Raw genomic sequence first — 14,962 nt, forward strand, 5'->3', positions numbered from 1 at the left:
TTATGACTACAGTTAATAACCATATAGTTAATGACTATAATTAATAACCTAATACTGTTTTACATGTTTGAACATTGTTAAGAGACTAGATCTTAATGTTTTCATCACGAGGTAAAGAAACGTGTAACTGTGTGAGGTGATGGATGTTAACTAAACTTATAGACAGTCGTGTTCGTTTTGCAACATACAAAGGTCACCCCTTCCATTTTGGTGCATTTCCCTTCCTCTAGGTGTAGCAGATAGTGTGGCTGGGATCCCTAAGCCTCTATTTCAACCTCCTTCTCTCTAGAGTCGTATTATTACAAACTCTGGAAAGCCAGAAACGACACTCTCCAGATTCCTTTGCAGCTATACTTCTGGATGTGATTTAGACCGTGTCAATCAGCTGCACTAACGGCAGATGCACAGTTGATGCTGAGAGGGGCAGGCAACTGCATTGCAGCAGACGTGGTGGGGCTGGGGTTCATTGGTGTAGTGGTAGCTCTCTGATTCACTCAGGAATTTCCTGATGGAGGTAGGAAACTAGGTGGTCCAGTTCTGCACTGTGCTTTTTGGAAGGTCAGTGTGGAGCTCTCTGAAGCTGTCTGTCTCTGATACCATGAGCCGCACATGGGATTCCTTGTTGTAAATCCCTTTCTGTTCAAATCAGGGAGAATGGGGTGTGTTCTTTGCAGCTTATCCTGACTAATCCACTGTCTCAGGGACAAGTGTGATCTGTGCTTCAATTTTAGGGAAGCCAGGAGCACAGTTCACATTGAACAGATTAGCCTTCTCATTATGGTATCCATGTGAAATAGTTACAAGATATAAAGACTGCCCATCTTCTCAAATAATAAAACCTGACATGTTATTTGAGATACAGAGATGAAAAAGACCAATTAGCCTGCAGTCTAGAACGGGAGAAAAAACAGGGAAGCTGCTAGGAGGCGGTTAGGCAGCAAATCCAGCAAGAATGCATCAGAAAGTGGGGGTCACGTGACACACTGGGACCCATAATGGTCAGACCCTGTAGGAGGATGCTCTGGACTGTCCCCTCAGTATTCGTATTTTGAGGCCCTAATTCCCAATGTGGTGCTGTTTGGAGATGGAGCCTTTGGTAATTTGGTCTGGGTGAAGTCATGGGTGGAGCCCCCACAATGAGACTGATGCCCTAATAAGGAGCTGAAGAGATTAGAGCTCTTTCTCTCTCTGCCATATGAGGACACAGGGAGAAGGCAGCCATCTACAAGCCAGGAAGAAGGCTATCACCAGACACCAGATCTGCCAGCCTCTCGATCCCGGACTTCCCTGCTTCTAGAGGTGTGAGAAATAAATGTTCGTGGTTTTACCCACTCTATCTATGGTTATTTTTGTTATAGCAGCCCAAGCTGTGAAGACAGAGGGGTAGTTGATGCAGCAGTGAGCAAAACAGATAATGTTCTTGCCATCATGGGGCTCACCTTCTGATAGGTGACTATGGATAGAAAAAAATGACAATTAAATACATAATATGTCAGGTCAATTCTCTGACAGTTTATGTATGTTTGCCTCAATTTTTCAGGAAGTTTTAAGGACCTTGTGGGCAAATGGTCTACCATTTTGTGACCCCATAATAATGCCTAGCATTGAACTTGTGGTAAATAAGAGATAAATGCTTGTTGACTTATTACTTGAGGTTAGCTGGATTGCATGGCAAGGCAGAAAGATATGAAAATTGGGCCTCGCTTACATAATTCCAAATGCTATGGACAATTTGCCTCTCACTGGGTTGGAAGTAATATCTCTTGTTTTAAGATCTATGCAATTTTTTTTCTCTGTAACTACCATGATTGCTTTAAAAATCCAATGGTACAAATACAGGCTGAACATATATTACATTTATTTCATCATGACTTGGTTACAGAACAATATAAAAAGGAAAGAGAAGGAATTTTATTAAAATCTTTCCAAGCACTATCCCCAAAGTACCGCTGTAATATGTGCTATTATCCTATACTCTCCCCTTTAAAATGGATTTTTTCCTACAAACCTGCATAAATTTTGCTTTATAGCCATTTGCCTTCTATATCTATATATCATTAAAACTTTATTGCTTTAATACAAAATTGTATGCTCCTTCTAATTACAACCAAGCAAAATGATGTTTGCACATGGACAAAAGCCAGAAGAGAACAAGAAAAAAGGAAATCAGTTATTGGGTGAGGCTCTGAGACTAAGGGTGGTTCTCTCTTCTTTTTTAGGTATTCCTTTCATGCTCTCATCTCGCATTTATACAAGACTATAATTTACTATTGATTAGGTTTAAAAAAGAAGCTTGTCTGATTGAAAAGAGTTTAAAACCCAGCAGAACGACCCAGAGAGCACTGGTCTGTGCCACGATGCTGCTGGCCTCAGTGAAGCAGCCTGAGGGGTGTCCTTGAATGCACTCTCCACACCTAGAGGATGCAGAAAGGATTTGCTCTCCCCAGATGTCGTGGGCTCCAAGGGCCTCAGAAGGGCCTCAGAACTCTCTGGAACTGGCTTCAGTCAGGGAAAGCACTGGGTAAGGAGGTCTCTGGGGAAGCCATTGCCATCCAAGACCCCTTTGGATCTCTGTTTATGTCCCTTATTTGATTCCGCAGACTTGATGTTATCATTTTGCTATTATCTCCCTTCCTCGTCTCCCCTGTCCCCACTCCAAAGATGTAACACAAAGAGAAAGGAACTATGACTCTGGAGAAACTCAGGTCTAGTTCTGGTTCTGCCACTGCTGCTTAGCACATCCTCTTAACAAATTAGTTCATCTCGCAGAGTCCCAGTTTCTCACACATAAAAATGAGGACGTTTGGTGATCATTTCTGGTATTCCATGATTCTAAGAATAAAAAAGGACAGCAATGCATTTTGTTCATCAGGCAGAGCTTTGGGTCTCAGTCCAAGAATACTACTGTTGTGGCTACTTAAGAGGCCCCCAAACTCAGAAATTTAGGCACCCAATCTAGTGTCTACAAATCAACAAACAATGCTTCCTTATCTTTTCCTTTTTAGTTTATTTATTTATTTATTTTGAGAGAGAGATTGCAAGTATGGGAGGAGCAGAGAGAGAGAGAGAGAGAATCCCAAGCAGGCTCCACAAGCGCAGAGCCCAATGCAGGGCTCGAACTCACGAGCCCAGAGATCATGACCTGAGCTGAAGTCCAACGTTTAACCAACTGAGGCACCCAGGCACCCCTCTACCTCTTTATTTTTAAAGACAGCATTGCTAGGTAAGCTTGGAATTGCCAACAAAAAAAAATTCTACTATTAATTCACATAGCTAGGAACTTCTAACTTGTTATACAAACACACAACAGAAGGCATGAAACAATGCAGGTTTATAAAGACAGGAAGACAAGGACCTCAACTGGAAGTGGGGAGGGGATAGAGGGAGTGGAACAGTTGTTGAATACTAAGCTTTTTTTTATTTTTAATTTTTTTTTTGAGAGAGAGCGAGCGCAAGTGGGGGAGGGGCAGAGGGCGAGAGAATGCCAAGCAGGTTCCACACTCAGCACAGAGCCTGATGAGGGGTTCAATCTTATGACCCTGGGATTATGACCTGAGCCAAAATCAAGAGTCTGACACTCAACTGACTGAGCCACCCAGTTGCCCCCATACTGGGCATTTGTAAAGGCAAGTTCCAGAAACCCAAGTCAAAAGCAGACTTTATTGGCTTATGCTATGAATGTGTTCTCCCAAAATTTGTATGTTGAAATCCTAGCCCCATGGTGATGGTATCAGGAGGTGGGACCTATGGGAGGTGACTAGGTCATGAGGGTAGTGTCCTCATGAATGGGATTAGTGTCCTTACATAGGAGGCCCCAGAGAGATCCCTTGCCCCTTCCACCATGTGAGGGCACAGTGAGAAGACTCTGAGGAAGCTGTTCCTCCCCGGATACTGAATCTGCCAGCACCTTGATCTTGGACTTCCCAACCTCCAGAACTGTGAGAAATAAATGTCTCTTGTTTACAAGGCACCTGATTTATGGTATTTTGTAGTAGCAGCCCTACGAACACACCAAAAGAGCTCACATAATAAAAAATCCAGTTTTGCATTCAGCTTGACTGAGGGACTCTGACAGTATCATCAGATCTAGATTGTCCTCTTTCTCTGTCCCTGATGCTGGCTCTTCCATGTTGGTTTCACGCATAGGCAGGCCCTTCTTTCAAGGTGGCCTCTGTCCCTTGGAGTGTATATCATGCTCACTTCCAATCTTACTCCCCAGGGCACCCACTTTTTCAGCCATCCTTGTTTTGGGTTCTTTTGGTTAGTCATTTTAATAGTCTCTAAAACAAATGATAATATACCAATCTAATCAGGCTTCTGTCACTATTTCTTCCTTTATCAATATCAATTTCTTTTCATGATAGAGAAAGATCAGGTCATTCTTACCTTGTCTAGCCCAACAGAGTTCTAACACTATGCTTGGTTTCTTCTTCTCTGGATGACTTCAGCAGCAATCAACAACATATTTATTCTTCATTCTTGTTCCAGTCACTGTATTTTTACTCTTTATTTTGTAAGAGGAAGAATCTGCTCTCCTCCTTCCTTCCATTCCTCCCAATTGCTTTCCACCTCAAAGTTGGTAACAACTACAATGTATTCCATAACTACCGTGGATTTTTCCAAGATTTCTCAATGTGTTGATTCTATAATCTTAAAACCAGGAAGCATTGTTTACATTATTATGATCATGTAAATATTGTTCACTGATGTGCAAAGTACCACACCCAGGTTTATTTTCTGTGGGTGTAATACCATCACCACTTTGCCACTTGATGGAGATTGTACCTAACGTTGAGTTCAAGCAGATAATTTTTTACACTCCACTACTTGCTTCTATCATATCCTCAACTTTTTCTAACTTCAAACCCTATTTCTATTGCTGTTGTTGTGGTTATAGTTTATATTAGTGTATGTGTTTTCTTGTTTTTTTTTTTCTGCTTACTTTTACAATCCCTTTATCCTTGGTATTCTGAAATTTCATCATGCCACATCCAGGTAGGGATCTTTTTTCATCCTTTGAGCCTTTGCTCAAAGGCTTTCCTTTTAATCTAAAGACTGTGTCTTTCTTCAGCTCTGGGATGTTCTCTTACATTACTTCCTTGATAATTTCTTCTCTCCTGCTTTCCTTGTTACCGCTTTCCAGAACACTTGTTAATCGAATGTTGACCTCGTGTCTGATCTCTCACTCTTAAAATTTCTCTCATATTCCTCAAAATTTTTTCTTCTTCTACTCTGGAAAATAGTCTCAAACTTATCTTTCCATCCTACTATGGCACTTTTCAAATCTCAACAACTGTACAGCCAGATTTTTGAATTCTAACAGCTCTTCCTTATTCTCTCTTGGCTCATTCATAGAATATAATTCTTGGTTTTACAGACTTTGCTTTGCTTGTGTTTTTAGTTTTCTTCTGTTCCCTGAATTGGGGTGTGTGTGTGTGTGTGTGTGTGTGTCATTTTTCCTGCTTGATTTTTTCATTTACATTGCAAACTTTTGTTTACATTTAATACCAGAGCAATAGAAAATGAATTGGGATTTCTGTGTATAGAACTGGGGTTGTTGACTATGAGGCTTTTGGACAGGACAGGTGGGGAGCAGGCTGTTATGGGGAGCCCTCTATATGGAATTAAATGGAGGACTCTATTCTGTGGGGATACTGATTAGTGGATGCCCTTATTTCCCCCCAGATAGCATTTAAAGTTGAGAATAACTTTTTTTATAAGTTAAGAATAACTCAATTTCTGGCCAGGGAGAAATATCTGGCTGTGGCTGTCCTGCGTTGAGGGGCCACATATCCAACAACTGGCTTTCATTTGCTCATGGTGTTCTCAGCTCTGCTTCTCACACCTGTGCCCGAGTCACCTGCTATCTCAGAATCTAGAGTTTTTCAGGTTCTGCAGATCCTTTTATTTATATCTGAGGCTGATGCATCCTTTCTTTCCTTTCACCAGTCAACATTCTTCCATCTGCTTTATGTCTTCCAGCAATTTATTCAAACTTTTCATCTATGTTGGCTCTCTCTTGGTTCTTTTGGGGTAATATCTTTGAAATGATTTTACCATCTTTATCTTTTTTTTAAATTTAAATCTAAGTTAGTTAACATATAGTGTAATAATGATTTCAGGAATAGAATTTAGTGATTCATCACTTACATATAACACCCAGTGCTCATCCCAGCAAGTGTCCTCCTTAATGCCCATCGCCCATTTAGCCCATCTCCCCACCGCCATGCCCCACGAGCAACCCTCAGTTTGTTCTCTGTATTTAAGAGTCTCTTCTGGTTTGCCCCTTCTGCTTTTATATTATTGTTGCTTCCCTTCCCTTATGTTCATCTGCTTTGTATCTTAAATTCCACATGTGAATGAAATAATATGTTTGTCTTTCTCTGATTGGCTTATTTCGCTTCACTTAATACACTCTAATTCCATCCATGTTGATGCAAATGGCAAGATTTCATTCTTTTTGATTGCCAAACAATAATTCATTTTATATATATATATATCACATCTTCTTTATCCATTCATCAGTTGTTACTATCTTTTTCATGAGATCTTGGAAGGAGCTGAGATACCCATGTGTGCTTGGCACTCACCCTGCACCACCCAACTTTATGCTGATGTTTTGTGTTGGATGACTCTCTGGATTTTCAATTGATTATGAATGTGAAGAGACTTTGAATTTACTTCAGAATCCTCCAGTTTAGGGTTGGAAGGAGCTTTGGACTGTAATAAAGAAATCCCACCCACCTCTTATTTTATCAGTCATGGTGCAAACAGAGAAGCATGACCACTAGATAGTCATTTATTTTTTATAGGAATTTGACCTTACACCATTGTGGGAGGTGACGAAAAAGTCTCTCTATGACCATTATCTTTGTGTTAGATCCTGGCATTTGAATTCTGCAGGGTGGGCAAGAGAGATAAATGTAAAGCAGGGGACAGTAGGAACAAGGTGGAATCCAGAAGCATGAGCTGGAGCCTATGAGGATGGAATAAAATACACCTGTGTCTGTTCTTATTGCCTTTGACCTTGATGGTGTGGATGTCCTGCTGAAGAAGCTGGTGCCCTTCATCACAGTGGTAAACACACATCTATTCCAGGATGTGGAGAAGCTGAATGAAGATCTGAGGGAAGGCAGAGGAGTTTCAGACTGACTGCTGCCCACACTAACAAGTGGAGACAGCATGTGACAATGCACATGACTGCCTGGCCCCCTGCACCAACCTGCTGAGCATAAGAACAATATGGCTACTACTTTACTATGACCTTCCAGTTTTGGAGACCTGTCCTAGGTGGGAATTTAAGGGAAGGGAATTTTAGGATCTGGTCTAGTTTCATCAACTTGACACATTGTTGAGCCACCACATTTCAGATTTGAAAAATTAGGCTCAGAGACATGATGTGAATTAGCTAAAACTCAGTAATTTTTTCAGTGGCAAAACTTGGACTACAACTAGGTCTCTTGATTATCAATTCAAATATTTTCTAAAAAGTTCCCCCTCCATCACTAATGGACACAACACATTCTTATTCAAAAAAACTAGAAAATTAAAAGATCACCCAGAGTTCCATCATTTAAACTCAGCCATTAATATTTTAGTGTATTTCCTTTTTATTCCTTTTCCTATGCATATCTGCCAATATTTTCAAAATTATACTATACATACATATATGTGAATAGTTTCTTATGCATTAAATCCTTATCAGCATCATAAATAATTTATTTAACTATTTGTCTAAAATAGGCATTAAGGATATTTCTAATTTTCTGGCTATTACAAATAATGCCGAGTAATACAAATAATGATGAATATCCTTGTGTATACATTTTTATTCTATCCTTGTAATAGAATGTTAAAATTGGCGGCAAATACTCTGAAATTGCTTTCAACAAAGATTATACCAATTTATCAGAAGTGTGAGAATATCTGTCTTCCTCAACCTTTGACAGCATTGGATATCATCTTTTAAATACCTTTGTTATCAAATTTTATCTTATCATTTTTTAAATTTGTATTGTTTTGATTACTTGAGAGGGTGAAAATTTCACCTGAGTTTGTTAATTACTTGTGTTTAATTTTGGTGAACTCTTTGTTTATGCACTTATGAATTGAAGGTCTTAATTTTATGTACTGTCTTTCACTAGATTAAATATATTAACTCCTTGTTATTTTGTTACAGATACACTTTTCTCCTGAGCAATTTGGTGCTCTTAGTCATAACGATGACAGACAATGGGCCCCTGAGAACAGAAGCGCAGCCATGTGGGGATGGGAACTAGCTGACATTTAGAAATATTCTGGTCAAGAGTTTCGATTGCTGTTTGTGTTTTGGGGATGCAGCTAAGTCATCAGGGTTAACAGGTAACCCCTGAGTAGATCAGCAAAGCCCTGTGGGGCGCAGGGAGAAGACAGAAGCTGGTGAAAGGCACATGCCGAGGCCTCCCTGAGAATCAGGAAGAGTGTCTGGTGAAGTGGATGTGATGGAAACAGTTGGAGAGTGTGACTCTGACAACTTAGAGTTACAGGCAAGCACTGTCCTCAGACTTTGGGGGAAGCGTATTTGAAAAAGTTCAGATGACAGATGGATGCAACTCCATTCCCTAGGATGAAGGAAGCTGCTCAAAAACAGAACTATGACAAACGCATGTAAGAGGATCCTAAAAATTTAAACTTGGAGGAAGCAGCCAAAACGTTTTGCTTTTCAATGTAGGGAGAGCAATGGGAAGTATGTTTGGATACAGATTTCATTCTCAAAGGACCAATGAATTTTGTACATAGTGAATGGGAATAGATGTTCTCACCTAAATAGCTTGCATATATCATATATCTCATATATGTTGCGAATATAGAAGTTAGGACATAGAACATAAATGATTAATGTGGGTGTGTTTCCTTCCTCTGTCTGAAGAAGGCTTTGTTTATTTGGAGGGCCTGCCAAGGAGAGAGGTTCTGGCCAGGTTTAGAGTATGAGAGAAATAGTTAGTATAAGAAAGGGGATTTTTACTAACAGTTGATGTAGTCTATGTAAACTCCCTTTAATGTTCCAAGAGATATGAGCAAATAATGGTATCCCCTCTTGTTTTTCACAGTCTGTTGAACGGTACCTTTGGTAGGGAGTGAACCATCCATGTCTCATAAAATATTGCCTTCAACTTTGGTGTATAAAAAAGTGAGATACGAGGGTATATAGCTTTGTACCCTCAAAGGCCTTTGTGTTCGTTTATTTTGGGCTCCATTTCATTCTAGGGTTTGGGCTTTCCTGTTTTTCCTCTGCTGCTTCCTTTACTGGGAATAATTCCTTTCCTTCTCTTCTCCATGTAGTGAACTCCTACACATACTTGAAGAGCCAACCCACTTATCACCTGCTCTCTGAAACCTTCCCCAGCTTCCCTGGGCATGAAGAACTCCACTTTTGCTGATGGACGGCTACCACGTTGGATTGTTAATAGTTTCTGTGAGATTATAAACTCCCTGAGGTCTCATTGCTCTCTATATCCTCATTATCTAGCCCAGAGCCTGCCAAGTATACATAAATGATTGAAGCATGAAGCACAGAAAGTCCTTCATGGTGAATGGACTTCGTTTCTTTTTGTTTTTCCGTGTGGAGGGACTGAGAGCAACATTTCCGGCCTCCCCTTGCTCTGCTCCCCATCCCCTTCATGTCTCCCCAGGGGAGGAGGAAGGATACCTCTGATTAGCTTGGGCTCCTTGGTCAGTCTTCATGCAGTTGGACTTGACTGAGAGGTGAGTTTAATTCTGGGGTGAAGCATGAGGAAGTTCACTGTGGCCCTGCACCTGAACCAGCTGTTATCAGTAATAAGTCTGACAAGCTGATCTCAGTCTGGCTGACTCCCTGTGTCTCTTTCTCAATTGGTTCCTGACTCAGGAATGGAAGAGAGGCATTATCTATTGCTCCCCTGCTAAACCCCCAACATCTGACATTTGTACAGTGCTTTTCAGTTTACAAAGCACTTCCACATCCATTATTTCGAGGGTTGTAAATAAGGTAACAAAGTGCTGTGGGAGTTTTGGGAGCAAGTGATTAATATCAGCTGGGGAAGCCACAGCTCACATGGAGCTGCGTGTCTGTAGGCCTCGTTTAGCACAGGTGTCTGGCTGAAAAGTCTCTGATTTCTGCCCCTTCCAAGCCTTTATAAAAAGAAGGGAACCAGCAGGGGACATTAGCCTATTTCCAGAATTTGCCTTATCTACCGCCTAGTTTGCTTTTTCTGATCCCCTGCACATCTTGTGTGTCTTCCCCCGAGTTCTGACGTCTATTGGTTATTCTCTGTTATTTCCAGTTCTTACCTCGGGAGGCCCAGGCTTTGTCAATCTTTTGGACATGCTACTGCTCCGTGACCTGGCATCCCTATGGGTCAGGACCTGATAATCACTCTCTAGGATCATGCTCTGTGACCATTGCTCCTTTCCCCAATCTCACCACCATAAAATCAGCTGGCACAGACAGCTTCGAGCTCTAACGTTCTATCATCATTGGCCTTAATAGCTTTAGAAGCGACTGGATCTCTTTGCTCAGTCACAGCAAAGGCCTCATGACATTAGAGGTATTGTCACATTGGAGGCACACACCGGGTGACTTTGTAGATGCCAGCAGTTTTCCCAGGATGTGGGTCCACCAACAGACACTGCATTGATGTGGATGTGCTAAAAGGCATTTTGGAACAAACAGCTTCCACAAAAGTGCCAAATTCTAATTGACATTGTTTTTCAAAGTGTTAGAATATAAATTGAATTTCAAGGCAAAGGGAAAAAAATTAGAATTGGAAGTAAGAAAGTGAATTTGCAAGCAGAAATGAAATGAGTCAATCTAATTTCAAAGTCTGTCCTGAACCAAGGGTAAAATAACAAACAGTGTTTGTGAAAAAAGAGAATCTAATATTTATAAGGGGTTCAACATCTAAGGGATGATAAATTGCACTTGAGAGGAAACGCTGCATTAGATAAATTTTATCTTGACACTGAACCCTTTAACATGCCTGTAGAGCTTGTCTTGTACATCTGTTGTAGCCCACATACCAGTCTGTCCCTGGTAGTCACCGAAGGGTTATTTTGCTGAGAAAAATCTGTTTGACTTAGAAGCTGGAAGAAGGGAGAGGCAAGCACAGAGATTGGAATCTAAATGAGTAACAGAAAAATTTCAAATGCCACCATGGCAGGAAAAAGATGAACAAGTCTATGATAATTGACGCCTCTTCTTACATCCAATTCCATTCTATATGATCTCCAAACACATTCTTAGCCTGGTTTGACATCATTTATGTCTGTTTGGAATCACAATAGAGAATGTGACAAAGGAAGTTGAAATCAGTGGAGTGCATTGTTGGGTGAAATTATCTGTGGAGATACAAACCCATGGAGATGGGACATGAGGTGGTTCTGTTTCACTGTGGGCCCTAAGTACCTGTGGGTCTTCTTTGATAACAGGTGTTGATGGGACAGAAGAACAAGGAGAGAAGGACAGAGTTCAAGGTTGGGAGTATATAGGCTTGGGTGGGTAGGGAGTTAGGGGCTAACTGAAATCATGTGTGTGTCTGTGTGTATGCATGCATATATGCATGAATGCCTACAATGAATGTAGAGTGAAAATCGGAATCTAATGAGTGGGGTATGTAGTTGTGGTCGGGTGAGGTTATGGCCAGCAGTTTCTGTTATAACATCTCCTTTCTTTGCTTCATGATTCAGCTTCTTTAGATGGTGATTGACTTCACTCATCAAAGCTTCAGAAGGGACATGTAAGACAAGGCACTTAATGCAAATAATCCAAACTATGCCTTTAGGATAATCTAGGTAAAGGATAGACATTAACCAGTGTTTGTTTAATATCAAGTATGATAGTTTTATATGAGTGCATTTTAATTTTACATATAAATAATGAGATGATCGTGATATTTTCTTACCTTATAAGTATTTGCTGATGAATATTTGATTTGACACTATAGATATTAATTTTTTTTAAAATGTCATTGAGTTTTGAGAGAGAGAGAGAGAGAGAGAGAGAGAGACAGAGTGTGAGTGGGTGAGGGGCAGAAAGAGAGGGAGACACAGAATCTGAAGCAGGCTGTCAGCACAGATCCTGACGTGGGGCTCGAACTCATGAACCGTGAGATCGTGACCTGGGCCGAAGTCAGACGCTTAAACAACTGAGCCACCCAGGCACTCCAATACTATAGATATTAAATAGATCTGGATTTGAATCCAGTTTCCACCTTACCTTGGGAACTTTGAGTTCTTTGAACCCAGTTTTATCATTTGGAAAATGGGGATAAAATCCACCTTGAAGGCTTCTGATGAGTATTGATTACATGAAAAAAATTGTAAAGAACCTAGAACACATTAGGTGCTCATTAAATTCCCTTTTCCTACATTCTGGACAAATAAAATTTGATTTTCTTAAAAAGAGAAAAGTGTCAAATGGTAGATTTTTGTTTCAAAAAGTCATTTTTGTTTAGACCTTAAATATTTGATCAAGGCACTTCATCCCAAATCTTCAAAGTAAAAGTAATAAAAAATACTATATAATTCTTTTGAAAATAACTGAAAATTTGAAGAAAAGTTTCAAGAATAGGAATAGTACAAAGAAGACCTGATTACATTTTATATGGATTTACCTTTACTTAACATGTTACCTCATTGGCTCTATCATTCTCTCTTTCTCTCTCTCTGTATGTATACACATATACATATATATATATATACACATTTTTTTTCTGAACTGTTTGAGAGTGTGTGGCATACATCCCAGTCCTTACCCTTCAATATTTCAATGTATATTTTCTAAAAATAGGATGTTCTCTTATATTACCACAATACAGTTATCAAGCTCAGCAAAGTTAACATTGATAGAATACTTTATAGCTAATCTCCCATCCTAATTCCAGTTTTGTCAATCAACACAATAATGTTTTTTACAGCATATTTCTTTTTTTTTCTGCCAGTATAGGATTGGTTGCTGCATTCAGTTGCCGTGTCTCCTTTAATCTGATTAACAAAAATTATATATTACCATTTATTTGATCATTGATAAATGATATACATGGCTGGCTAATTTATTTATGATTTAAGTAATAGTGCAATAAAGTAATCAACATAGCAACAATTTTAAACTCATCTGCCTAGCTTTCGAGTCCTCTGTAATCAGCCCTCACTTTTTTTTAAAGTTTATTTATTTATTTTGAGAGAGAGAGAGAGAGAGAGAGAGAGAGCACAAGTGGGGGAGGAAGAGAGAGAGAGGGGGAGAGGGAGAGAATCCCAAGCAGTTTCTGCACTGTCAGTGCAGAGCCCAAGGCAGGGCTTGAGATTACCACCTAAACCGAGATCAAGAGTCAGGTGCTCAACCAGCTGAGCCACCCAGGAACCTCTGCCCTTACTTTAATTACCTATATGCTGCTCCCCTATGGTGGCAGCACCTTGTAGCTGGAAAAACACAAGCTTGGGGCAGGTGCTCTGGGTGTGAATCCTGGCTCTACTGCCTTTTGACTACATGGTCTGTAACAAGTTTCTTAACTTCTAGCTCCTTCCAAAAAACTTGTAGCTATTCAATTAATAATTGAGGAACCAATAAATAAATCTAGTGCATAGGCTTGGTAGGAAAATCAAATGCAATCATTTGCCTAAATGAGCCCACAAATGTTCTTGGCACATAGGAATTTCTCTGAAAATGTTTATTCTTTTGCCTTCCTCCTTGCCGGAGCCTGGTTTTTGCTACATTCATTCCTGCCTCCCTAGCTTTGTTCACACAGGTCCCACTTCTGCCTCTTTTTGAAGCCTACCCAAAGCCCAAGTATTTGTTAAGATTCAGCTCTACTTTTTTTTTTAAATTCTTTTTTAATGTTTATTTATTTTTGACAGAGAGAGAGAGACAGAGCATGAGCAGGGGAGGGGCAGAGAGAGAGGGAGACACAGAATCTGAAACAGGATCCAGGCTCTGAGCAGACAGCACAGAGCCCGACGCGGGGCTTGAACTCACAGACCACGAGATCATGACCTGAGCCGAAGTCCAACGCTCAACAGACTGAGCCACCCAGGCGCCCCCCCAGCTCTACTTTTTTTATATTCGTCATGAAGTCCTCATTAATCTCAGTACTCTCTCTACCTTTGAAGACTTTATGATCCTTTATTGAAATATTTTCCTTTGTAGTTCTTAACTAGCTGGGCATTCCCCTGCGCCACTGTCGATGTCATCTATGATGTCATGAGGGTGGTGGCCATCAATATGGCAGCTCACAGATTGGGCAGTCCCCAGGATCTCTCTAGTGATTCCAGAGAGTTCTCTGGCTAGAGATTGGTGCTGCGTCTGTCAGGCAATGTTGATAATCTTGTCAGAAGTGATGTTTCTGCTGTGCTTGATGTTTTTCTGCTCCTTTCTGTATCTTGGCGGTTCCTTGAGGGCTTTGATCATTGGAGCAGGGCCTGAAGATACCACTTCAATCTGGGCCTGTGTATTCTGAATGGTCACTTTCACTGTCATCCTCAGACCCTTCCCATCACCAGTTGCATTGGTGATGTCATCACAAACTTCTTTTAGAGACAGACCCAGGGGACCGATCTTCAGGGCCAGGGCAGATGTGGCACGGACTGCCCCACCTGTGCACCTCAGGTATATGCCTTTGATCTCTTTGGAGAATAACTTAGGCAGCGTGGTGGAGGCGGCTAGCGTGGGACGAACCAGGGTTTGGGATAACCGAAGAGAGTTGCACCTAGGCCTCCTCCCAGCCAAAAGCCTAAAGTGAACGAGATATTAGACACTAAAATTTAGGGGTCCCAATAAGGCCATAAACAGAGAGAAGCTCTCACATAAAGAAAGGAAAACACTCAACAGTTACTGAGCAGTGACGAGTGCTTTCCCTGCACAATTATGTTTATCCTCACAATGGCCTCAACAGGGAGGTCTTCATAGTCCTATTTTGCTGATGAGAAGCCTTTGGTGCAAGGTCACAGAGCT

At 40.7% G+C, this 14,962-nt stretch overlaps 1 pseudogene; it reads right to left on the bottom strand.

The window, feature by feature from the left end:
• Positions 1-6,807: 6,807 nt before the first annotated feature.
• LOC122218370 lies at positions 6,808-14,752 on the bottom strand (annotated as a pseudogene).
• Between the last annotated feature and the right edge of the window lie 210 nt (positions 14,753-14,962).

The sequence above is a fragment of the Panthera leo genome, chromosome B1, assembly GCF_018350215.1.
Source record: "Panthera leo isolate Ple1 chromosome B1, P.leo_Ple1_pat1.1, whole genome shotgun sequence".
Lineage (NCBI taxonomy): Eukaryota > Metazoa > Chordata > Mammalia > Carnivora > Felidae > Panthera > Panthera leo.